A 26,666-nucleotide genomic window follows, 5' to 3' on the forward strand; every position below is an offset into this window, starting at 1 on the left:
TGATGGTGGAGGGTTGGAGAGAGATGAAGAAATAAGAGAACCAGCCCAGGCTGTATTTTTTGATACAGAATGAATAAAGAAGGAGAAAGTGCAAAAAATGAGGCATCTGACTGATAGCATGAGAACTGGGGAGAAATGAACATTCTGTTGTGTATTAGGTGGGACAATTCTCCACTAGTGCATCATTAATTAATAACTAATGATTAAATAAGTTGTTAAAGGAAAAATATTGAAGTGAGAGCAGTCAGCATGTTAGTGTCTTACATACTGAAATCCAGCTGAAGGGAGAATTATAGGAGTGATGGCCTTGAGTAGGAGAGAGGAACAGGATCTAGCACATGGATGGGAGGTTTGCCTTAGGTAGAACACAGGTAGTTCTATGGTAATGAGGCAGGAAGCAGAGTGTAAGCAAGGCAGAAGCTAGGAGACAGGAAGGTATATTTGCATGTGGAAGTTTATTGATTTTTTTATCTGATAATTTCAATATTTTCACATATGGATAAGAAAGCAGGAGTATTAGTTAAAGTTGGGGTGAGAGTATTAAAAGATTAAAAACTTGGTAAAATGTTCATTCCTTATACTTTCTTAAAGATCATTAAACATTTTATATTAAAATGTAATCAGAAGATATTTTATCTTATGATGTAATTCAATAGTTAAAATTTACAAACTAGCATCTCGAAGAAGAGAGCTTATAACAAGATCAATGGAGAAGGAATATTGATTTCAAAGAGTTTTAAGAATTTATATCTATATCTCTTTACTCCACCCTAGTATAAATATTCTTGGATATAATTGAGATAGTCTTCAATTTTAATTTAATATATTAGGCTAGCATTACCAATTCACAGGTCACCTTGAAGCCTTACCATCATCTTGCCCTTACAGGGAAAAAAATACTAGTGTAATTTAATTTCATTGTATTATTGTCATTGGTTCATTATCTGAGCTTAAAATTTATATAAAGACTATCCAAAATCCAAGTGTATAAAGTGGGGCTCAGAAAAAAGTGGATAAAACAAAAGCCCAACAGACCATTTTTATATCAGATATATTAAAGTTTCTCTCCCCTCTTATCCTCATTCAGAGAGTCTCTTGAGGCTAATAGTCTCAGTTTCTAGGATTTTATATAATACAATGCCGGCCTAACACTCAATATGGAGACCATAAGAACTACACTGCACCAATAATTGTTCATCTGGGTGATGTGGGATTTATAGGAAGGGGGAGTTACTAATAGTTTCTACTCCAAATAGACTCCTGCATTGTTTGCCAGTTCCACAATAAGTGTGTCTGGTTTTTTAAATTAAAAATCCAGTAAAGATTTGTTGTTGTTTGTTTCTTTTCAAAAAGAAGATTTTTTTTTTTTTGTATTTTTCTGAAGCTGGAAATGGGGAGGCAGTCAGACTCCCACATGTGCCTGACTGGGATCCACTCAGCACGCCCACCAGGGGGTGATGCTCTGCCCATCCCAGGCGTCGCTCTGTTGCGACCAGAGCCACTCTAGTGCCTGAGGCAGAGGTCATGGAGCCATCCTCAGCACCCGGGCCATCCTTGCTCCAATGGAGCCTTGGCTGTGGGAGGGGAAGAGAGAGACAGAGAGGAAGGAGAGGGGGAGGGATGGAGAAGCAGATGGGCGCTTCTCCTGTGTGCTCTGGCTGGGAATCAAACCCGGGACTTCTGCACGCCAAGCCGACGCTCTACCATTGAGCCAACTGGCCAGGGCCTAAGAAGATCTTTTTTGAGGAGTCAGTAAACTCTAATGATGACAACGCTGGATCAGACTGCCTGGGTTTGTAGCCTAGGTCTGCTGCTTCTAGATATATGACCTTGAGTGTGTTATTCAAACATCTGCTGCCTTTGCTTATTTACCTACAAATGAGGTAAATGCTTTCCTTCAGGACTGAAAGAGTTAGTATATGTTACATACTTAGAAGAGTGCTTGGCATATAAATGCACTTAATAAATGTTACCTATTACTATTATTTCTTTGAATAGGGATACTTCTCCATTTGTGTGCTGCTTTATTTTAGCTCAGTCTTACCAAGTCTCAAAATATCATATTATTCTATATTATAAAAATGATAAGAAGCTTGTATTTTACTATATTTTTATGTTTATTTTTTTGTTCATATATTAGTGCTTTTTATACCAATATTCTTTAACATTTAGGTCCTAAACATTAGTTCTTTTTAAAGCCACCTATCATTTGAAACTCTTTCTTATAATTTGGAAATTCCTACCTTACTAGTCCTAGTAAAAGACACAGCAAGGTCTCTCTCATGACTCTGAAAACTTCCTTCCCAACTTCTTTTGGAGCTAGGTTGTGCCACATGTGACCCAGAATTGACCAATCAGGTTTCCACACTTAGACTATGAATGTGAGTTAGTGATTTAAAGATGTGGGAGCCGTGCAAACTCCCTTCTTGTGGCAGGAAATGGCAACCGCAGCAAAAACATTAGATTTCCTGAGCCGTCAGGAGCAGCCAAGCAGGATAGTGCTTGAGGTCGATGCCTCGAGAAACCGCCATGACGGTCAGTGTCAGCAGCAGCGGCAGTGTCTCCACAGAATTCATTTGGGGCACACTATTAGTCTGGTCCTAGCTGAGGCCTAGCTCCCTCACTCTGACTTTTCAAATCCTACAGTCAGTAATATTCCCAGTAGCTTCTCAGTAAATTAATTTTCTGGTTAAATCTGTCAGAGTTGTTTTCTGATCCCTGCGACTAACGAGCCTTGACTGATAGAATTTAGTTTCATGTACTACTGCATGGTTGAATGTACACTCCTCCACCTGCCTTCTCACAGCTTTTTGCAAAGACATTCAGAGGAGCATTGCTCTTGTACCATGTTTATAGGAAGACATTAAATTAATTTTAAAAAATCGTACAAAGTACTGTTTGTTTCTTATTGCTGCTGTAACAAATTACCATAAACTCAGTGACCTGATGCACACAAATGTATTCTCTTATAGTTCTGGGGATCAGAAACCCAAAATGAGTCTTTCAGGGCTAAAATTAAAGTGTTGGAAGGGGTTTTTTTTGTTTTTGTTTTGGGAGGTTTTTTTGGAGGCTCCGAGGGAGAAGCCATTCCTGCCTCTTACTGTTTGTATTCCTTGTCTAATGACCACACTACTTGGATCTCTGGCTTCCTTACTCACATTTTCCACTACTAGCTCTTGCATTCATCTTATAAGGATGCTTACTTTTTTTTGTGTGTGTGTGGGAAAGACAGAGAGAGTCAGAGAGAGGGACAGATAGGGACAGACAGGCAAGAAGGGAGAGAGATGAGAAACATCAATTCTACATTGTGGTTCCTTAATTGTTCATTGATAGATTTCTCATATATGCCTTACTGGGGGGCTACAGCAGACCAAGTGACGCCTTGCTCGAGCCAGCAACCTTGAGTCCAAGCTGGTGAGCCTTGCTCAAACCAGATGAGCTCACACTCAAACTGGCGACCTCAGAGTCTTGAACCTGGGTCCTCCACATCCCAGTCCAATACTCTATCCACTGCGCTACCGCCTGGTCAGCTTACAATTATATTTCAGATGCACCAGGATACTCCAGAACAATCTCCCCATCTCAAGATTCTTTAATCACAGTTGCTAGGTCCCTTTTGCCATATAAGGTAACATTTATAGGTCTCAGGGATGGAGATGTGGACATTTCTGAGGGCCATTATTTATTCTCCTATAAGCACCTAGACCACCTATTACTAACTACACACTAAATAGGTAAGTAATCTCTTAGGGGACCTCTGATCTCCTTCATGTTGGAAAATGTCTTGAGTTTCCTCCAGCCCTCAGCCACTTCCAGGGATTAAGAAGACTCAAGCAATATAAAGTGGCTGACTGCTAAATTCAAGAAAATAGAGATGTTATTTTTGATTTGTTGTTTTGCTTTCTTCCTTTTTATTGACTTTACTGAGGTGACACTGGTTAACAAAATTATACAAGTTTCAGGTGCACAATTTAACAATACGTCATCTGTGCACTGGATTGAGAAGGTGTTCTTAAGAAGACACCTTAGGGAGAAAAAGGTTACATATGTAGACATATAGAGTGGAGTGATCTGTCACAAGCTCAGTCCTAACTCAAAGAATGTACATCACTAAAGTATGCTTACTCACATGTCCCAGGAAAAGGGGAAAATTCTATTCAATCTGCTATCAGCCAGTATATACTAAATTTGACAATCATGAATATCAATATAGGACAACATAGTTATAACATGAGTACATTACCTTTAATTTGTGTGTGAAGATATTTTCTCATCCTATATAAAATGTGCTTTGAGAAGAGGAAAAAACAGTTTCTGGTGGTTGTATTGGGTGATCGTGCAGCTGCCATATAGCATAGTTCTTCTTGTTGCACAAAACCACCTTATATCACCAAAGCAGCAGCCCCCTTCTCTATGGTCACTCTACTCTAGCTGCTAACCTCCTGATTTCTTTGGCTGTCCCTTCAACATCCCAGTTAGCTCTGCAGAGTTGCACACAGCTTCTCTTACTGAAGCCCAAGTGTCATTCTGTGAATTGAAAGACTCTCGGCCCTGGCCGGTTGGCTCAGTGGTAGAGCGTCCGCCTGGCGTGCGGGGGACCCGGGTTCAATTCCCAGCCAGGGCACATAGGAGAAGCACCCATTTGCTTCTCCACCCCCACCCCCTCCTTCCTCTTTGTCTCTCTCTTCCCCTCCTGCAGCCAAGGCTCCATTGGAGCAAAGATGGCCCGGGCGCTGGGGATGGCTCCTTGGCCTTTGCCCCAGGCCCTAGAGTGGCTCTGGTCGCAGCAGAGTGACACCCCAGAGGGGCAGAGCATCGCCACCGGTGGGCAGAGCTTCGCCCCTGGTGGGCGTGCCAGGTGGATCCGGGTCGGGCGCATGCGGGAGTCTGTCTGACTGTCTCTCCCTGTTTCCAGCTTCAGAAAAAAAAGTACAAAAAAAAAAAAAAAGAAAAAGAAAAACTCCCACATATAGTCTTTGTTTCCAGTGCTTCAGGGTATATTCTGCTTTTATTCATGCTCTGAGTTTCATTCCTTTCCCTTTCTTGGTTGGTCAGTTTATGCCTTTCTTTTCTTCCAACCAACAATATAGAGTACCTCCTTGTTTTATGTCATTATATTTCTTTGCTTTATCTAGGAATATGAGTTGTCTTCATATATTTAATTGCTAATCACATGATTGAGAAATTCAAATTATTAGAGGTAGTTTTACAGGAACAATTGCAGGAACTAGTCACTAGAAATTATGGTCAAATAGGTCTAGGTTTATGTTAAGAAAGACTTTCAAACAGTGCTTTTTAGAGCAGGAATAAGTTGCCTTATAAGAGAATAATTTATTAGAAGTATTTACGCAAAAGCCAGGTGGTCATCCATTAAGAACAGCATTATCAATAGAGGAAATTCTATCACTAAATAAATGGTTGGGTCAAATGATTCCCTAGGATACTTTTATCTCTAAAATCTATGATTCCCAGTCCTATGGTATATATATTAAAATGTGATTTTTCTTGTATTTGATACTTACTTCAAATTTACAATATCTCTTTTATGTTGGTACTTGCTCTATTTTATATAAAAGCAAATGTAAGTATGAAAATAAAAATATATATTTAATATGGAAGTAAAAGGATAAGACGACAGGAGAAAAAGTACTGTCATTTTTATTCAGTGTGCAATTTTCTTGAGGATGCCTATGAAATTAGAATTACATTAGTGAAAAGGATCGTGCGTGTATAACTAATGTGTGCTGAGATTTTTAAATTACCAATTATCTTGTGACAATACATGTGCTACCATGAGCCTGAATAAAAATGTGTGATACTTGGATATTAGCTAGTCTGCCCCTAAGAATATATAAGGTACAGCAAGTTGAAACCTTAGCACAAAGAGCCAATGGCAACTAGGTAACTGCCTTCAAGGGTAAAGGAGCCAAAAGAACAGATGGGCAGAAGAAGCAATGAGGTTAGTAACAATTTCTGTGGTGGCAAGGCTTCTGCCAGAACTGCCACTATTCGTGCTTTCTGCCTAGAAAGGCATATCATTATGTTTATTATGGTTAATACTTGAGGTTAAATTGCATCATCATAAAAGATCTAGTTCTACCAACATTCATTATCCTTGGTGCTATTCTAAATGCCTTAATTTAACTTAAGAAAGTTAAGATTCGGGAACTTTCTAAACCATGTACAATACTTAGAGAAATGCGTTACTGAGTGAATTATTTAATTGCCCAGAGTGAATATGTGTTGCAGTAGGCCTTCGAGAGTTCAGAGTGTTTAGAAGCTAAAGCCCATTGGAAAAGCCTACTGTGAAAACTGGCAACACTGGTAGTAGTCACGTCACCACAGAAATCGTTGCTAACATCATTGCCTCTTCTGCCCATCTGTTCTCCTGGCTCCTTCACCCTCCAATTACCTACCAGTCTCAGTGTGGCTTCTTCTTTAATTCCTTAGTTGTAGGACTTTTATTCAGCCAGATTTCCAGTGGTTCTGAATGCTGGCTGTTCTGTAGGCTAGCTGTAATTTTGAGGTGGTTGTGGGAGGAGGTGAGTACCGTATTTACCTCTGCTGCCATCTGGATCATAAGTCTTGGAGTTCTATATGATTTTCAAATTTATTTTTTCTAATTTCTTAGATACTTTATAATAGTTAAGATAGTCATTCAAATATTCACCTTATGACTTAGTTCAGACTTTTGATAATTTATAACCAATTAATGGTCTCTGAAACTCAAAAAGCTAAAGAATCAAGCTAAAAACAAGTGAAATGTATATATATAAAATACATCAATAACACCTTTCTACTATTAAACTCAAAATCAATTATTTAGTTTCAGCCAAATATCATTCAGTATATAATGTTAATGTTATTTGAATTTTCTGGTTTTCTATTTGATTTATGTTTTATGGTTTTAGTTATAGTTATGATAAAAGCAATATGTATAAGATATTTATACCTGGTAAAGTGTTCATAGATTATTTAAGTAACATTGTAAAGTTAACATGGAGAAAATCTACTTTAAAAAATAAATCTGTGCACTCCTTACGTATGAGGAATCTGGATTTGTGCTTATTATTAATTATATACCTCTGCTTGATTTTTTTTTATTTTAAACTTTTTTTAATTTATTTATTTTTTACAGAGACAGAGAGTGAATCAAAGAGAGGGACAGACAGGGAAAGACAAACAGTAACGGAGAGAGATGAGAAGCATCAATCATTAGTTTTTCATTGTGCATTGCAACACCTTAGTTGTTCATTGATTGCTTTCTCATATGTGCCTTGACCATGGGCCTTCAGCAGACTGAGTAACCCCTTGCTGGAGCCAGCAACCTTGGGCTCAAGCTGGTGGGATTTTGCTCAAATCAGATGAGCCCACGCTCAAGCTGGCGACGTGGGTCCTCTGCATCCCAGTCCAACGCTCTATTCACTGCGCCACTGCCTGGTCAGGCTCTGCTTGATTTTTGATAAGTAAAGGGAATCAACAGGATAATCTTAGGGCACAGAGCACTTATGAGAATTTAGGGCTCATCTGAGGGTGGTGGCCTGGAGAGAGGTCCAGACCAGTTCACAGCCCTAGGAGAAGAGCTCAGAAGACCATTTAAGTGATTTGGAGGAAGAAAACTGTATAAGAAACATGGAATTTCCCATGGATCTACCCTATATCTTTCTGGCTTCTTCTACTCCCTTTATCTATAACAACAACAAAAGACTCCTGACTCCAGGAACCAAGAAAAATCGCTACAAACCTAGAGCATATGCAATGCTAAATATGATTTTATAAAATGAAAGTGAAAAGCGAAATCAGACTGTGATTACCTATAAAAAATGCTCTACCAGTTCCTAAACAACCAATTTATATATAAAGTTCAGGAAAGTAACATAGTAGTGAGTTGGAAACTACTTATAATGTTTTATTTTTATCCTTATATGTCTCAGCTGTCTTATAATTATATATCATATTGTATAATGAAAATATAATATATAATGAATGTATTAAATAAAATGTAGAATCCTATAGGTGTTATTGGAGAGACAAAATTCTCAAAAATCTCTGCAAAAGTTCATCTTCACATGAAAGTATAGCACTGTCTACCTCCCACTCATTCAAACTTACATGAAGGGTAAAAACAGCATGTTATCCAGACAATAGAGCATGATTTAAAATCATTACCCAGACAAATAATTCCTGGAGAAGGGAGGGAGCCTCCTTTGTTTCACAAGGAGAGAATTATCAGTGTTTCACCTTGGGAGTAAGGGTTTGGACTCAGAAACCTCTAAGGCTACAGCGGCTCTACCTTCATACCCAGAAACCATGGTAACCGACAGCCACAGTGCAGACAACTTCCTAAGCCACTGTGCATTTTCTCGATCCGTACAGCTGAGACTTGAAATACTGCTGTACAATCAGCCAGTCTCACACAGCCTGCAGTGAGCTCATGGTCATTTATTGATGTGACTGGCATAATTAGTTTCTGGATAATTGTGCACATAAGGCAACATTGTGGAGAGAGGGGTATTAACTTTATGCTGTTCTGTTTTGCTGTCATCATTACGTGAGAAACCATGGTATAGCTCCACTTTATTATTTTAATTAAATGCCCAGGAGGCAGAGATAAATGAGAATATGTAACATCCTGAACATAAAAAACAGATGCTCTTATTTTTTCTAAATATGACATTTGTATTTTTCTCATAAAGGAGTATTCCAGAGATCATCTGTCTCATGGGCTATATATAAAATAATAAATAAAATAAAGAGGCTTCAGTATGTGGTATGTGTATGTATGTTGGGGGATTGTGGTAAAAACCTAAAATTTTATTAAATCAAATACTATAGAATATAGAAATCAGCTTTATTATTTTATATTCTACATTTTAATACATCATTAAATAAACCACACTAATTAGCATGAAAGTCCTTTATTTATAGCACCTCAAAATATTGAACACATAGAATGCAATAGTTTAAAGAACAAATTCAAGGGTCAGACTACCACAGTCTTCCATCACACATTAGCTATGCCACCTCGGGAGGGTGCCTGTTATCTCTGCTGTGCCTCAGAGTCATCATCTCCAAAATAGGGGTAATAATAGTTTCTATTTCTTCAGACACTTCTGAGGAGTAAATAATTTAATATATAATACACAAATACCTCGAGTTTGGTGTTTTGTGAATGTTAGCTATTATCATTATTATAATTATTATGATAATTGTTTTACTATAATTGAACTACTTGATATAAAATTGAATTTCAACAATAAAACAAATAACATAAAGTTAAATAAATACTAGAGGAAAGGAAATAGATACACAATTGCTTTAAGTAATCAAAAAAAACTTTTTTTTTTCTTTTGTCACTATAGAAAGGATCTTCAAGATCATTCAATGCAAATGTCCCATCCACTGTGCAAGTGCAGACAACAGATACAACAGGAACGGTCGCTAACCCGGGGTCCTGGAGGAGGTCTGGGATAGGAGGAGGGTTAGGAGACGTAACAAACTGAAATTCATGAATTGTTAGTCCGTTTCAAGACCATTACATTAAGTTTCTTTATAATTCTTATACTATAGGTGAGCTACAATAAACACAGCTTGCAAAATTAAGAAATCTAGTAAAAAAGGGCTTCCTGTTATTGGGTCTGTTTATGTGTGCATGCATGCCTAGGTGTGTGCACAAATATGTATGCGACATTCCTGATACTGACAAAATAACTTTTTATCTTGATAATGGTGGGTTATTTATTTCAAAATTATCAGTAGGTACATTTTAGAGGTTAAGAATATAGGCTTTGAAATCAGATTGACCAATATTCGAGTCTCGACTCTGCATTTTAACAGTTGGGACTCCCTTTTCTTATTTGTAAAATCAGGATAATAATAACTCTCTCAGGACTTTGCTGTGAGAATAAAATGAGATTAAATAAGTGTAGCCTTAAAAGTACCTGACAATAAGCAGTAAATATTGACAATAATCACTAATGATGCAGAGGACTTCTGAATACAGATCTGTTACTAAACAATTTCTTAGTGCTTTTCCAATATGTCTATCTGAGTTTTTCATTAGTAGCTTTTCACATGATTGGGGCCAAATCTAAAACATTTGGTACAGTCTAAGGGGTTTTAGAAATACTGAACTTTCTAGAGATCTGTTCACTCCTGAACTTCTCCACATCCATGATGTCTCGATTGATAGCAGAGTGCCTTCCTTGGTTGCACAAAGAATCATCCAGAGACCTTTTAATTTCCAAGTCCTCCTGTTAATTAAGGTGATTACAAGAGGGAAAGAGGGATAAATAGTGATAGAATGAGATTTGATTTGGGTTGGTGAACACAGTGCAATGTACAGATGATATATTATAGAATTGTACATATGAAATCTATATGTTATTAACCAATATCACTCCAATAAATTCAATTTAAAAGATAAATTTATAATTTAAATTCAGTTTAAAAGATAAATATATATATAAGAATTGGAGTCTCTGAGGCGGAAGCCAGGCATCAGGAATTTGTAAAGCTCTGGGTTTCCAGTGTACGGTCAAGGATGTGAACCATTACATGATACTAGGAATGACGATAGGATCTTTGCATGGCAGGACAGAACAAAAATGTACTCAGATAGATGAATAGCACAACTCTTTATAATTTACTGCTCTAATGAGAGAAGGCTGTTATGCTGAGCCACATAGGGGGCTGTCCCAGTGACAGGGTAGCAGTAAGCTGGAAATGCAGAAGACTTATATATGGCAAGTGGGAGAAAACAATTCCTTTCTTGAATGTTTGTGGGGGATGAGAATTGATTACTTTTTTATATTAAAAATTAAATTGATGGCCGTTTGGTTAGTTTATTTTATTAAACAGATTTGTTTCTTTCTTTATTACATCATGAGAACCTTTTAAATATACTATAATACTGCTCTCAGAATTAAGGGTGGAATATGAAATAAAAAGCTTCCAAACCAAAGATGAATCTTGAGTAGGACAAAGGAGGTAGCATTTCAAATGGCTCTAAGATTCCCAACCCCTGGAATACACTTCTCCCAGTTACTCAGTCAAACATTAATCTAAGTACTGATAGGAAGGGATTTTAGAGATGTAATAAATGATCCCAAGTCAGTCAATGTTGAGATCAGAAGATTACGAGATGGACCTGATCTAATCACATGAGCCTTTTAAAAAGAGAGCATTTTCTTTGGCAGATGGCAAAGGGAGAAGTCAAAGATTCAAAGCAGAAAAAGGATTTGACCAGCGTAGCATCACTGGATTGAAGATGCAGGGGACCACATGCATGGCAAGGAAGGCAGGAAACGGGAGCACAAAGCAGCCCTGGCTGACAGCCAGCATGCAAATGGGAATCTCAGTCTTATAGGTAAAAGGAATTGGATTTTGTCAATGGTTAAAAGTGAGTTTGGAATAAGATTTTTGCCCAGAGCCTTCAGATGGGAACTCTATCTAGTCGACAGCTTGGTTTCAGCCTTATGATGCCATGAGCAGAGAAGCCAGCCATACAGTGTCTGACTTCTGACCTAAAGGCCATGAGCTAATAAATGGGTGTATTTTAAACCACTGAGTTTAGTAATTCATTACACAGCATTAGAAAACTAATACGAGGAGCTTTTCAATATATTGACAACTGTTTTGTGTATTATTTCTTTCTTCTTTCTCTCCCCTCTGTGCACCTGGCTCAGAGAGTCCTTGTTTTTGTCATATTAATAGAAAGTACTTAATTTTGTTTATTAATGAGTTTATTCTAAAGATGCCAGGAGTGGCCCCTAAAAAGGCAATAGGACTTCCATAAACGGACATATATCTCCTTTGTCTCCACCACGCCAGCTTCCACTCCTTCCCAAGTTGGAACCCAGAGAGAGTACAAGGAGTATGTATGAGGATTCAGAATCATTAAAAACTCACCCGAGGTAACACAGGAAATTATAGAACTTAGATTTAAATATCAAACTAAATTTAAATCCAGTTCTGTCCCTAAATAATTATTTGATCTTGTATAGATTCATTTTTCTGGATCTGTGACAGTGATTCTTAACTTGGCTGCACATTAGAATCACCTGGGTAATTAAAAAGAAAGTTCCAATAGTCAAACAACACCCAAACATATTTAATCAGAATATGGGGGGGGGGGTGCCAACACATTAGTAATTTCTAAACTTCCAGGCGATTCCAGAGTACAACCAGGTCGGGAACTGCTGGTCTACAGAAGAGAACTCAGACTGTGTGAGATCAAAAGTCTCTTTTAGTTGTAACAGTCTCTGAGTTTATGTTTAGTAAACAGAATCATAAATTAAAAAGCAATATTTTCATGATGCTGAGGAGAAAGGGGTCAATTAGGTACAATTTACAAGAGCTGTTTCTGTCTCTAAATGAGTTGGCATAATTTCAATCTAGAGGACATGCCCATTTGATTATTTTGGCAGTCAGTGTAATGGGACACATTAGATATAAATGCTAATTTACATATATGACTTTGGGGAGGGTAGAATACATAACAAAAGGGAAAAGCGGTAACTGTACTTGTGTAGTGGGAACGGGATGGGGAAGAGGAAAAAGAAAAGTGGAAAAATTATATATATCAATAGATAGATAGATAGATAGATAGATAGATAGATGATAGATAGATATCTAGATAGATAGATAGATAGATAGATAGATAGATAGATAGATAGATAGATAGATAGATAGATGATAGATATGGAGAGAGAAGGGAAAGAGAGAGAGAAAGAGAGATTGAGACAAAGAGACTGGAAACTAGAGAAATAGACAATGACATATTCCTAATAGTCATTGCATTGCATTTGCAATGCTAAGGATGTTACAATGCTATGATATAATAATAGTTATTCATGTTTTATACCTTCCATACATTTGACTATTACATAAAAAGCCTTGTGGAAACAGGAGTGTTTTATGGAAATCAAGAAAAAAGAAGAGTTTTTCTTAGCTTAGTAGGCACAAGGCAAAGAGCAGAACCAACTTAGTGGAAAAAAAATGCTAGTGAAATTAAGATTTTTGCAAGACATATAAAAGTGGACCAAGAGTTTACCATAAAAAATTAGCTTCTTGGAATTTCAGAAACTCTGGAGGGGTCATTGGTGTTTCCGCTGAGTAGGGTTGAGTTTATGTCACGCCTCTTGGCGCTTCAGCTTCCTAAGCTATAAAATGAATTCAGTAATGGGAGCCACTTCATGGTTTTTTGTGTGTTTTTTTAAGAGGAAATGATTAAATAGTTATAGATGACTATAATATATTATAAAAAATGTTTGGCATATGGTGTTATAGAAATGTTTATTAAATAAAAAATAAACAAGCACAGCAGCTCCCTTCTGTTTTGCCTTCCCATTTTTTGGTGAACTAAAGCTGTGAAAAGAAGACGCTGAGCTCAGATTGACCTCACTTTCTCCTTCCCTCAAGCATTGATCTAGCTAAATAATTTATAGGTATATATAATTCAATGTACGGGTTGTGATCTCTGAGCCCCAAGCTACATATTTCAGCATTATGAAAGTCCTCAGCTCTTTGTGTTGTCTCGTATAGTTGCCTTTAACTCGATCTTTAGAATTGGAGGACTGCTTTAGACATAACTAACATCTGGACACATAGTTCTCAGTGATATATCCCTGGTCTAGACGTTTTTAGTCTGTTTAATGTTGAGATGTTTTAGTGTGTGAGCAATAAACACTCTTCCTTACATAGCCCGACTTTTTCTAGTGTGGAGCAGATTAAGCTGTTAACTGAGCAGTTTAAACTGGCCCCACATTTCTGAGGCTACAGGCATTTCTGAGCTAAACAGAGTTAGTGGTACTCTGAAAGCATCTGCCCCAAGCCAAAAGGAGCCTATACATTTCTCAGCTCTGACACTCAGTAGTAATGTGGCACGGTAGGAGGAGGCTGGGAGTGGGGGGAGGGGTGGAACAGAAAGTTGAGGGAGATTAAGTTAATTCACAGCATCTCTATTAAATAGTAACGCTTGAGGCTGCTGCATTGCATTTAGAAAATGACTACATGTATTCATTGCCAAAGACAACACCGTTAATGTCATTTTTGGTCATAATCAATCCCAGGAAAAAAGATTAATTGTGTCACTTTTGAAATAGTCATATCCTTCAGTGCAGTGGTCCCCAACCTTTTTTTGGGCCATGGACTGGTTTAATGTCAGAAAATATTTTCACGGACCGGCCTTTTGGTTGGGACAGATAAATGTATCACGTGACCGAGACAAGCATCAAGAGTTAGTCTTAGACAGATGTAACAGAGGGAATCTGGTCATTTTTTAAAAATAAAACATCTTTCAGACTTAAATATAACTAAAACGGTAATAATGTAAGTTATGTATTCTTTCTCTGTGGACTGGTACCAAATGGCTCACGGTCCGTGGCCCGGAGGTTGGAGACCACTGCTTGAGTGTGCATGATGAAATAAAGTAAAAGCATAGCCATTTCTGAGCGCTCTGAAAAATATCTTGCCTTGTATAGACCAGGCTCATAGTATAAAGAATAAAGTTACTATCGCTTGTTTTAGGGACAAAGACTATGAATATTTGTAGGTTATTTTTTTTAGCTCAGTATAAAGATTAAATTTTAAATTATATCATTTAATAATTTTCCAAAAATTCTTGAATTTTTGGTGTTTGGTCTGTTTAATATCTTACCTTTTTCTACCCCAAAATTCTCCTGCCCTCATCCAGGTCATTCTGCACTGAATGTCACCATTAACTTAACATTAATGTGTCTCTCGCCCGGTGTTGGTGAAGGTGCAGGCTTCAGTCTTCTCTTCTCCTGGCCTCTTGGTGCACCCTGCTGGACTCCCTCGGGAATGCCACTGGCTCTTAACCTTCTTGCATACACTCACAGATGAAACATAGTATCTAACGCTGTGATCACCAAAATACTTTCCTCCTCCTCCTTGGTTCAGACTGACTCAGCTAATAAAAATTTAGATAGCAATATTTTCTGCAAAAGCTTGTTTCACAATGCAATTTGTTCCCCCTCCTCGATTCAAAGTTTAAGGCTACTTCCTAGTGTGATGGTGTTTGCAGATGGAGCCTTTGCAAAGTGGAGTGGAGTCCTCGTGAATGGACACTGATAAGAAAAGACAGGAAAAGACGATCTCTCCCTGGTCATGTGAACACACAGATGGCTATCTACAAATCAAGACATGAGTCCTTATCAGACAGCAGATTTTCTGACACTTTGATCTTGGACTTCCAGCTCCAGAAACATAAGAAATAAATATAAATGTTTGTTGTTTAAGCCACCCAGCCCATGATAATTCTGTGATAGCAGCCTGAATTAAGACACTAATTAACTTGAATGGGTATCGAGGGATTGAAAGCAGGTTTCTGAATGTTAAAGTCATTCTTGTTCATCTTTCAGTGCACAAACAGGCATGTCTACATTAATATGTGGCACTGAAATAGCAGAAACAGGAATTGTAACCCCACCAGGGAACTGCATAGTGACTAGTAGAGGTAAAATACTACTCCTTTTCTCCTCAACCCAAGCAGTGGATGGCCCCTGCTTGCCCTTCCATCTGGAATCCCAAAGCAATCTCTTAGAAGATGATAGTCTTTATCAAACCCCATCCACTTTTTGCTGTTAAAATTGCTCTTTTGATTGCTCCTTCCTGTTTCTCCTGCTTCCTCTACTCTTAACACCCAACCCAGTTCATGGTGAGTTCCCTTTAGTTTATGGAATAGCTGCTCAGAGATCCTGGTATAATTTGTTTTCTCCGTATGTTTATGCTGCAAGTTGGCTAAAGACCTATAAAGATCCTCACCATCATTTAATATTAAAGTAATAAAAACAACAAGAGTTTTCTAAGCACAAATGGTATGTCTTGCTTGGTGCTAAATTCTGTCAATTGGATTAAACGTATATCTGTAGAAGGCCTGCTCCATCTTCAACACCTCGAAGGACTCAAGCAAGTGTGTAGGGTAGCTTCTCCAAAATGGATAAATTCAGAGAATGGGCAAAAGAAACATATTTATTGAGCTTCTAACACATTATCCTGACAATAAACCAACAAAATAGTTTTTATTACCCCTATTTTACAAATAAGGGATCTCTGAAGGTAAAAAAGATTAGAAATTCCAGAGTGAGAAGAAACAAAATTATAATTAAAAGTATTTAACACTGTAGTAATCCCAATATTATATTGGAAGAATAGAAGAGTATTTAATTCACCATAACCTAGAGGGAAATAGATGAGTCACATGTAGCAACAAAATTATTCATGTAGTTCAGAGAGAGAGAGAAATTTCATCTGGTAAGGGAAACTGGAGAGGCTTCAGAAAAGGATTGTATTTAGTAAAGAACTTGGAGAAAGGTTAAGATTTCAACAGGCCTATCTGGTGAAAAATGGAATAGATATGCAAAAACAACCTTAGAATAAACAAGTAACTTTAGCATGATCAAAAGATAAAAAGTAAACACACAGACATCCATGGTGTTTCTATTATACTAGCAATGAATGTTTGAAAACTTATTGTCTTTGATTTTTATTAAATGTATTGGGAAGGCATTGTTTAATAAAATTATATAGGTTTCAAGTATACAATTCTATAGTATATCATCTATATATTGCAATACCATTTACAATAGCTTCTCTAAAACTGAAATAGGTATAAATCTAACAGAATAGATTCCAGATCTGTATACTGAATATTGCAAAATTCTAATAAAATAAATCAAAGAAGAACTAATAAATGAACAGACATTCCATGTTCAAGAATCTGAAGAGTCAACATAGTAAAGATGACAATTCTTCCCAAATTTATCTCTAGATTTAATACATTCCAATAAAAATTTTACTAGGACATTTTGCATAAAGACAGGATTATCCTAAAGATATAAGACTTATATGAAAAGGCTAAAGAACTAAAATAGCTAACATAAATATGAAAAAAAAAATGATAAATTAGGAGAAATTACTTAACCAGAGTTTAAGATACTGTAAAATTACAGTAATCTGGATGATATGGTATTTTTTTTGTTGTTGTTTGTTTTTTGTTTGTTTGTTGGGTTTTTTTGTATTTTTCTGAAGCTAAAAACGGGGAGAGACAGTCAGACAGACTCCCGCATGCGCCCGACCGGGATCCACCTGGCACGCCCACCAGGGGGGGACCCTCTGCCCACCAGGGGGTGATGCTCTGCCCCTCCGGGGCCTTGCTCTGTTGTGACCAGAGCCACTCTAGCGCCTGGGGCAGAGGCGAAGGAGCCATCCCCAGCGCCCAGGCCATCTTTGCTCCAATGGAGCCTTGGCTGCAGGAGGGAAAGAGAGAGACAGAGAGGAAGGAGAGGGGGAAGTGTGCAGAAGCAGATGAGCACTTCTCCTGTGTGCCCTGGCCGGGAATCGAACCTGGGACTTCTGCACGCCAGGCCGACGCTCTACCACTGAGCCAACTGGCCAGGGCCTGGTATGGTATTATTAACAGAGAAACAGAAACATAGATCAGTAGTAAAACAAAACAGAGAACCCAGAAATTGGCCAACACAAATATAGTCAATACGTTATTGACAAAGGTACAAAAACAATTTGGTGAAGAAAGGATATTCTTTTAACAAATAGTGAGTGAACTATTGGATACCTTTATGCAAAAAAAATGTTTTTTTAAAGTTGAGCTAAACTTCAATAGTATACAAAAATGAACTCAAAATATATTATATATGAGTGTAAAATATAAAAATTTTAGAAGAAAACAGAAAATCTCCATAACCTGAAATAAGGCAAAAAAAGTTCTTAAACATGATACCAAAAAAAAGATACATTAAAAAAAACTTGATAAATTGGAATTCATTAAAATAAAAAATGTTTATTCTGTAAAGACACTGTCAAAAAAATGAAGAAAAAAAAAGCTTCAGCTAGGAGAAAGTATGTGCAAATCAAATATTCAACAAAGGACTTTTCTTCAGAATATACAAAAACTCCCTAAACTCAACAGAGCCTAGAATCAACCTAATTAGAAAGTGGAAAAAAGAACTGAATAGATATTATAACCAAACAAATCTCTAGATGGCATATAAATATATATATATATGTAGATGTATAACATTATTAGCCATTAAAAAATGTAAATTAAAGCCACATTGAGATGCCACTAAACACTTCTCAAAATAGCTAAAATTAAAAGTACTGACAACACCAAAGTGCCACGTGAGAATGTGAAGCAAGAGAAACACATTACACCCAGCACAGAGCAGGAGAAAAGCATTGCTGGTGGGAATGCAAAGTGATATAGCCACTGTGGAAAATAGTTTGTCAGTTCTCATAAAGTTAAGCACACACGTGTCATATGACCCAGCAGTACAATTTATGGGTTGTTGTAGACTGAATGTGTCTCCTCCAAATTCATATGTTGAATTCTAACTCCCAATGTGATGGTATTAGGAGATGGTGCCTTTGGGAAATAATTATGTCTTGATAGTGGAGCTCTGATGAATGGGCTTAGTGCTTGTACAAAAGACACTCCAGAGAGCTCCATAGCTCTCTTTCTGCCTGGGAAGGATACAGTGTATTGTTCATCATCTGTTTGCCATCCAGAAAAAGGTCTTCACCAGTTCTCAGTCATGCTGGCACTCTGACCTTAGACTTCTAGCCTTCAAAACTGTGAGAAATAAATTTCTATTGTTTATAAGCCACCCATCCTATGATGTTTTGTTATAGCAGCCTGAACTAAGGCATTCATATTAACCTTAGGGAAATAAAATTTTATGTTCTCATAAAAACCTATACATGAATATTTATAGTGGTATTATTCATAACCTCCCAAAACTGGAAATAAGCTAAATGTTCTTCATCAGGTGAATAAATAAACAAACCATGGTGCATTGGACTTTCGAATACTATTCAGCAGTAAAAGGAAATAAACTAACGAACAGCAACTTACATGAATTTCAAAAGCATTATTCTGAGTGTAAATAATAATAATAATAATAATAATAATAATAAATAAAGCCAGACTCAAAGGGGACATACATATGATTCCATTTATATAATATTCTCAAAATCACAAAACTACACTGAACAAGAATTTACTAGAAGTTACCAGGGGTTATAGGTAAGTTAGGTAAGTTTAGGATGTGACTTCATAAAGATAGCATTAGAGCATTTTGGGGGTGATAGAACTTCTTTGCATTCTGATTCTGGTGTGATTTTATACTTCTGTACGTGTGTTAAAATTCATAGAACTGTATACCAGAAAAAACCCATTTTTATATGAAAATTTCAAAATTAAATTAAATAACAAGGAGGACAATGAGAGGGAACTACGAGTTGTCCCATTTTAGGTGGAAAGAAGGGTAGAAACAGGAAACTAATGGAATCTAGGGTGGAATTAAGAATTGGTGTCAAGGTCAAACTCTCAGAATTAAACACTATTTTCACCTTTGTTGTTCCAGGGCTGCCTAATATTCTTCTTTCTGTCAAAATTTCTCTCTCCCTTTCTCACTTTACCCTGGAAGCAGATATTCAGCATTCCCTGGGTACTTTCCTATCCCTAGAAATGCTGTATTGACAAGAATTCACACCTGACCTGTCCCTTGTCAAGGCAACAATGGAAAATGTGGCCGGCAAAGAGATATTAATTGGTGGGTCAAGGCCTGAATGAATGAACACAGGGCATGTTTGATGGCAGAACTACTTTGAGAAATGTTTGAGAAGGATGAGAATTAAAACTGAAGTATATGGGTTGGGATTAAAATGGAGAGGGTTATTAATGAAGGATTGAGGTGTGTACCTAATTTTGTAGGTATGGGCAGTTGTAAATGGTTCTTTAAAATACTTTAAGAACTGACCAGGCGGTGGCACAGTGGATAGAGCGTCGAACTAAGATGCAGAGGACCCAGGTTCGAGACCCAGAGGTCGCCAGCTTGAGCATGGGCTCATCTGGTTTGAGCAAAAAGCCCACCAGCTTGAACCCAAGGTCGCTGGTTCCAGCCAGGGGTTACTCGGTCTGCTGAAGGCCCGCAGTCAAGGCACATATGAGAAAGCAATCAATGAACAATTAAGGTGTTGCAACGCACAATGAAAAACTAATGATTGATGCTTCTCATCTCTCTCCGTTCCTGTCTGTCCCTGTCTATCCCTCTCTCTGACTCTCTCTCTGTCTCTGTAAAAAATTAAAAAAATAAAAAAAAAATTTTTTAAATGCTTTAAGAAGATTTGGCTGTGGTTTATAAGATGTAGTAGAATGCAGAGAGAGCAAGAGAACAAGAAAGAGGAAACAATAGCCTAATTCTGCAGCAGTCAGTTCGTAGTCATGGCCATGATGACCGTTAAGAGAAAACAGCAGATAAGTAGCAATTTATGCATAAAAGTACAGAACTTAGCAATTTATTTGAAATAAGCTAAAAGAAAAGAGGAAGCTGAGGTGAGATTGAGCGACCAAAGATGTTACCTGTTAACATGCAACAAATGAGATTTTAGGGGAATTTTTGCAAAGATCAGGAAAAATCACTTTTTCCTTGTCAAGTCCCAAATGAATGCATTTATACACCAGAAACAAAAGGTTCAAAACACCAAAACACAGACTTAGTCTGAAGAGTTTCCCAACAATAGACATTTATTTTCCATTCAAGATAACACTACTTAATGATCAGAATTACCCAGACTTGTTTCTCATCCGCCTTTGAAAGGTTGAGCACCAGTGGGAAAGCCAACCCCTCACCCACCACCATCATCAAGTTCTTTTTCTATGTTTCTCCTCCCTGTAGGAATTTGATTTTCTTATTTGTACCCAAGATGACCAACATAGATGACATCTAGTTATACCTTTTCCTTCTAATTTAGGACACTGAGCAACAGACATCCTCTACCTTCTAAGAGAGATGAACTAGCATGCAAGGCACAGACCCAGATGGAGAGCCGGAGGATGCCCCATTCTTTCCTTCCTTACCCTTGTTGAAATTTACAGAGTAAGCCCAGCCTTACTGGATGCGTCTCATTAAAAACAGTTTATCAGTCTGTTAATTCTCCAATGAAGAAAGCTCTTCACTGAGCAAACTGTTCAAACACCTTCCTCTCAGCTGCTTCATAAGGCTGTCCAAGGGCACAAAGCATATAGGTGTTTGGTATTTCTGTATCAAGCACAATGATAGCTTCCAAGGGTTTTTTAATTTATTATTGTATTCACATGTTTTATAACAGGAAAGCAGCTTCATTCTTATTTTAAAGATGGAAAAGCTAATGTTCATATTATTTATAAACTAAAGTCATAAAACTAGTAAATGGCAGAGTCTGGACTCAAATATTCTGGTTCTTTATCTTCTTTTCTGCTTTTTCCTGATACAGTCAAGGTATGTTTGTTTGTTTGAATATATAAAAACTCCTACTCTTTACTTTATTTGAAATAAAGTTAAGGACCAAGATTTTTAACCAGCATCAAAGAATTTGCCATCACAATTTAGCAACAGATTGCAAGATATATTAACCCCTTATGGTTACTATTATTATTATTGTTATTAACTTTTAGACATTTTTTAAAATGTTATTTATGGGTTTGTTTCATATAAACTATTTTTGTCATTAAGAAATAAATTACTTTCTGAAGAAAGTTAATAAAAAATTTCTGTAGGTGTTAATTTTTACCCAAGAATTTTTAGAACAAAAATTATGCAAGACATAGAAGGAAAACCTAATATAAACTCTTAATTGCGATAGGTAGAAATCTGATTCTCACCAAATAAAGAAACATCATGCTAACATAATGTTTTCATATGTATATTTTGACTATTTTATTTTTATTTTAAAAATTGTGTAAATATTTATATTAGCATTATAAGCATGAGGATATGAATGAATGCATAAGTGCCTTCAGTGCAAACTCATTTGTGGAAATCCAATCTAGAGCAGTAGATATAATTTACTTTCTGATGGTTTTATTAACTTTATGATTGGATCATTTCATAATTTGTCTATCCAGCAGATCATGGTTTGTTGGAGAGCCAATGATGCATGCTGGGAAGAAGCCTTTGATGCCACTCATATTCAGTGCTGACAAAGCACCCACAAGAGCCGACTCAGTGCCCTCCTCAGCCTTCTACCCATCACCCGTCCCCATGCATGCATAAACTTTCTTGTGAAGGGATTATCAAAGTGTAGTCACGGACAACCAATGTCAGGTTCTCTGGTGCTGAGCTAAAACGTAAAGCATGGCCCCCACTCATATACGCCATAAGCCTTCCCCACTGGGCTTTCCTATCTCCAGCTCATACAACCTATTCTGCAACTTCTGCAGTGAGCTGAACTCAGCTGGCTGTCAATTACAGGACAGGGTCTGATAAAATCTTACACAGAAATGCTAATAGATCATACATGCTATTCTTCCCAAGCCTACTATACACCTTATTATTTAATAAAAATTATATATATTAAATTGTGGAATAAAAATATATAACATATCATATATATACACACACATATATCTATACATATATATATTTATATATATGTTTTGGGCCTAGACTCTTATTTCAAGTAAGAGAAGTAAGCTGGAGGAATAAATACTATCAATATCTTTCCTAGATTGTTCCTGAGGACCTTCAAATTATAAGAAACTTTAAATGAGAGAAATGAAGTCCTTGCTGTGTTTTCATGGACAGCCACTATAAGTGGGTATGCCACAATGAAGGTGATGTCAGCAGCAGGGAAATGTTCTACTCTCAGAGGCAATGAATAGAAGAAGGGATGTCCAGGCATAGAGAATTATGTTGGTTGGGCAATTCAAAAATTTAAGTATATTTTCTAAATTAAAGATAACTGGGTTGTACATAATACTTTTACACATGAAAATTTCAACTATAAAAAAAAGGCAGAATTAATTTTGTAAGTCACTCTAATCTATTGTACATTTTTTACTTATTAAGCTTTTTAATTAAAGTTTAAAGTACATAAAAAACTCAAATTATAATGCTATAGCTTGACCTGACCTATGGTGGTACAGTGGATAAAACATCAACCTGAAATGCTGAGGTTGCTGGTTTGAAACTCCAGCCTTGCCTGGTCAAGGAACATATGGGAGTTGATGCTTCCTGTTCCTCCCTCTCTTTCTCTCTCTGTCTCTTTCTCTCTCTCTTCTCTCTAAAATGAATAAAATCTTTTTTTAAAAAGTCCATACCTTAGTGAATTTTCACAAATGAACACAGTCATAAAAATAAAAATCACTGAGATGAGAAACATTATTCTTAGCACCTCAAAAGACTTCTCACACACTTTCAAGGGACTAACTACCTTCCAGATATAATTGGTGTAAACATTCTCTTTTAACACCATAGAATACCTTTGCTATTAATATACCTTAATATTTTTTTTCTGAAGCTGGAAACGAGGAGAGACAGTCAGACAGACTCCCGCATGTGCCCGACCAAGATCCATCCGGCACGCCCACCAGGGGGTGACGCTCTGTCCACCAGGGGGCTACGCTCTGCCCCTCCAGGGCGTCGCTCCGCTCTGCTGCGACCAGAGCCACTCTAGCACCTGGGGCAGAGGCCAAGGAGCCATCCCCAGCGCCCGAGCCATCTTTTGCTCCAATGGAGCCTCGGCTGCGGGAGGGGAAGAGAGAGACAGAGAGGACGGAGAGGGGGAGGGGTGGAGAAGCAGATGGGTGCTTCTCCTGTGTGCCCTGGCTGGGAATCGAACCCGGGACTCCTGCATGCCAGGCCGACGCTCCACCACTGAGCAAACCGGCCAGGGCCACACCTTTAAATAGACACACAACTCTGCCATTTTATATTAGTCATGTCATTATCCATTTGATATTAAATCAAATGCACAATGGTTAGAGATATTTGGTTTCCCTAAAGTATTCTTCAGAGAACCTGTTTTTCATTTTGAATTATCAAGATCTGAAAGAACCAGTTTTTAAAGGATGGCTTTTCATCATAAGACCCTAAGACGAAAAAGAAATGGTGTTGAAAGAAGTCACTATGTCAAGTGAGCAAGAGTATCATTTCTGCAACATGAAATACAACATGGCACCTGCCATAAATTCAGAATTCACCTCCTTTATGTGTAACACTTTATTATTTTATTATTATAAAGAAGAAATACAACTTTGCCTTTAGCTATATTCACATCTTCTGAGGGAGAAATAATAAATATATAAACAGATGAGGAATAAACCTTACTATTGTAATACATTATGAATATATTTGAGGCATAAAATCTATAATAAATGGATAGAAGCAATGCATTTTATATTTAAAGAGTGCCTAGTAATACTTCATTCTGTCTGAACAATTTATAGATTTGGGAGTTGTTTTCCTTATTCTTCACTCAAATAGTCCATCAATTTTCATGTTTTTAAAAAATTGGATGATGAGTTCATCAGAGCCTGAGTTTCATTTTCTTTAAAAGTTGGATGATGAATTAATCATATTTCCCTATTACCAATTTTTTCTTTTTCTTCCCAAAGCAGAGAATGGGGAAAATAAACTGATTTATAATTTTAGCATCCCCTGATTTACAAACGGTCATTATTCCTTGATAGTTTCTTTATGAACAATGGACGCTGATAAACTGGCCAACATAATATGAGAAAAGGACAAGAAATATTATTGTACATATTTATTAAGCAATTGTGGATATGGTACTTTATTGGTAGAGCTGGTTATCTAATAAAATAAATATAATCATACCTCTTTGGAATTTAGAGTTCAAAATTAAATTATATCAAGTTTTACTTGTATGTTATATCCATAGGCTGTCGCATTTACATTTGTGTAAGAGTGAAAGAAATATGATAGTTCTGGATGGCGGATATTGCAAAAGCTTTTGCCATTGAACGTGCTTTCACCTATGTTTATATGTGGCCCTGTCGGTTACTCTAATAATTAAGTCACAGTACTTCTAACAAAATAATAAAATAATCTTGGAAAGACCTAACTCATTAAGATGAAGAGAGTAACCACCACTTCTAGCAGATTCAACCTCAACTTCCCCCTAAATCCTACTTCAAGCTGATATGTGCAGTCGTTTCTCTGACTGATAAAAAGCATACAGCTTCCCTGCCCTTGAAAGCTTTCACTCAAGCAAGGAAAACAAAAGTCATGGTTTCAAATTCTTTATTTGATAAGGTACAAGAATAGGGTCCAGAGAGAAGAGAAAAGCAAAAGGAAAAGATATTGATCAGAGTAGCTGTTAATTCTTAAAAAGAACTGGATGCCAATTTTTTAACATATTGTACCTCAAGGTAATAAGGAGACTGTCAGAAGTGTGTGTGTGTGTGTGTGTGTGTGTGTGTGTGTGTGTGTGTGTGTGACAGAGAGACAGAAAGAGGGACAGATAGGGACAGATAGGAAGGGAGAGAGATGAGAAACATCAGTTCTTAGTTGCGGCTCCTTAGTTGTTCATTGATTGCTTTCTCATATGTGCCTTGTCCAGGGGGCTACAGCAGAGCGAGTGACCCCTGGCTCAAGCCAGCGACCTTGGGCTTCAAGCCAGCGACTTTGGGCTCAAGCCAGTGACCACAGGGTCATGTCTATGATCCCATGCTCGAGCCAGCAATCCTGCACTCAAGCTGGTGAGCCCACGCTCAAGCCAACGACCTCCGGGTTTCCAGCCTGGGTCCTTTGTGTCCCAGTCCGACGACGCTCTGTCCACTGCGCCACCGCTTGGTCAGGATGTCAGGTTTATTTTTAAAACAAATTTCCTATTTGCGAGGCCTGGGCAGAGAGAAAGAACACAAAGAGAAAGCCCAAAGGATAAAAATGAAGTTCATTTGAGTGATGATAGTCCAAGCTGAGGTAGACACAGAAATTGAAACAATCACTTGAATTTGTGGCTAAGGCAGTTTTTGCCTTGATCCACAGATGTTATTCTAAGGTCTTAACTTGACTACTGGTAAGCAGTAGTTTTTAAGGTGTTGTCCCAGAACAGTAGCATCAATATGACCTGGAAACTTTTGTTGGAAATAGAAATTCTGGCCCTGGCCAGTTAGCTCAGTCAGATAAGAGTGTCCTCCTGAAAGGACAAGGTTGCGGTTCAATCCTCGGTTAAGGCACACACAGAAGCAACCAATGAAGGAACAAATGAGTGGAGCAACAAATAAATGCTTCCCTTCCCCCACCCTCTCTCTCCCTTCCTCTCTCTGTCTCTTACAATAAATAAATAAATTAAGCCCTGGCCAGATAGCTTGGTTGGTCAGTGTCATCCCAGAGCACAGAGGTTGCGAGTTCCATTCCCCAATCAGGGCATATACAGGAGCAGGTCATGTTTCTGTCACTTTATTCCTGCCGAAAGAAAGAAAGAAAGAAAGAAAGAAAGAAAGAAAGAAAGAAAGAAAGAAAGAAAGAAAGAAAGAAAGAAAGAAAGAAAGAAAGAAAGAAAGAAAGGAGGGAGGGAGGGAGGGAGGGAGGGAGGGAGGGAGGGAGGGAGGGAGGGAGGGAGGAAGGAAGGAAGGAAGGAAGGAAGGAAGGAAGGAAGGAAGGAAGGAAAGAAGGAAAGAAGGAAAGAGGGAGAGAAGGAGGGAGGGATGGAGGGAAGAAGGAAGGAAGAAAGGAAGGAAGGAAGATGCAGATTCTCAGGCTGCAATCCAAAACCTACTGAATTAGAAATTATAAAAGTAGAGCCTAGCATCTTCTGTTTTAAAAGCCTTCCCTGGGGTTCTGATGTGAGCTGAACTTTGAGAACCACTGGTCTAAATCAGCGGTCAGCAAACTAGT

Source organism: Saccopteryx leptura, chromosome 3 (assembly GCF_036850995.1).
Source record: "Saccopteryx leptura isolate mSacLep1 chromosome 3, mSacLep1_pri_phased_curated, whole genome shotgun sequence".
Taxonomy (NCBI): Eukaryota; Metazoa; Chordata; class Mammalia; order Chiroptera; family Emballonuridae; genus Saccopteryx; species Saccopteryx leptura.